The 1,050-nt window shown below is 39.7% G+C and overlaps 1 long non-coding RNA gene across 1 annotated transcript; it reads left to right on the forward strand.

Moving 5' to 3' along the window:
* Positions 1-308: 308 nt before the first annotated feature.
* On the forward strand, positions 309-740 carry LOC139832146 (uncharacterized). Its single transcript, XR_011746801.1, has 3 exons — positions 309-380; positions 487-594; positions 686-740. It is a non-coding gene; the product is annotated as an uncharacterized lncRNA (long non-coding RNA).
* The last annotated feature ends 310 nt before the right edge of the window (positions 741-1,050 follow it).

Consider the following 1,050-nt stretch of genomic DNA (forward strand, 5'->3'; position numbering starts at 1 on the left):
TCTTTCCCTACAACTTCAAGTGAGTGTTATATATAACATACATTATGCTTGTGCACCTTCCACTTTATTCTCGTAATCATTGAGCTATGCTTGTGCAGTTTCCATTTTATTCTCCTAATCATTGATCTTCACCTTGGAGTCGTAAACGTCATGGACTCGAAACGTAAAGAATATGCGGAATGGGCGGACATGGCTGCCATCCTCCAGAGGTAGTTTCAATCAATTTCGTATTGGCATCTTCATCTGCTCTAATTCGAAGATATCATCAACTAATCAATTACTCATTTACTCATTATTTTTTGCCGGGCAGGGCTTGGAAACGGTTCATCAATATTGTTCCGGGTGAATGGAAACCGGAGCTTACATTTAGAGATTACCCTGTAAGTAGTACTATATATATAGCTATGTCCGTGAAACTTTATATATGATATTTACTTTCAATACGATGCTTGATTATTAGTTTGATCGAACTATTTTTTCGTAAAGTGTATGAGGCAGGAAAAAGGGAATAACTTATGTGGATACTACGTCTGCACCTTCATGCGTGACATGTCCTGTCCCAAGGGTGGGGATCCCCAAATACACCACACTCGTGTACGATAACAAATTTTCACAATTAATCTTAATTAGTACCATCTATTGTATTGAGTTCCATTTATATATTGATCTCCTTTTTTAAATATAGATGACACGCCTGCGGGACACTCTCATAACAGCGGATCAAATAAAAGCAATTCAAGAGGATATCGCGGGATTCTTTATTACCGAGGTCCTTACCCCAGGTGGAGAGCACTATCGGAAGATCGTGACGGCGGAGGATATTCGTTCAGGAAAAGTTGTATTGTAAATATGCATGCATTACGTGTACTGTGTTGACTATGTCGTGTACTGTTGACGATGTCTATATATATTCATGACGATTTTTTGTGGTTTCTTGAATGATATATATATGCATTGCTGAAACTCTGCCGCGGCAAGGGAAACAGACTGTTTCTCTGCCGCAGAGAAACGCCGGTACAGCCCAAATCTGTGCCGCGGCAGAAATAGCAA

The sequence above is a fragment of the Lolium perenne genome, chromosome 6 (genome assembly GCF_019359855.2).
Source record: "Lolium perenne isolate Kyuss_39 chromosome 6, Kyuss_2.0, whole genome shotgun sequence".
Lineage (NCBI taxonomy): Eukaryota > Viridiplantae > Streptophyta > Magnoliopsida > Poales > Poaceae > Lolium > Lolium perenne.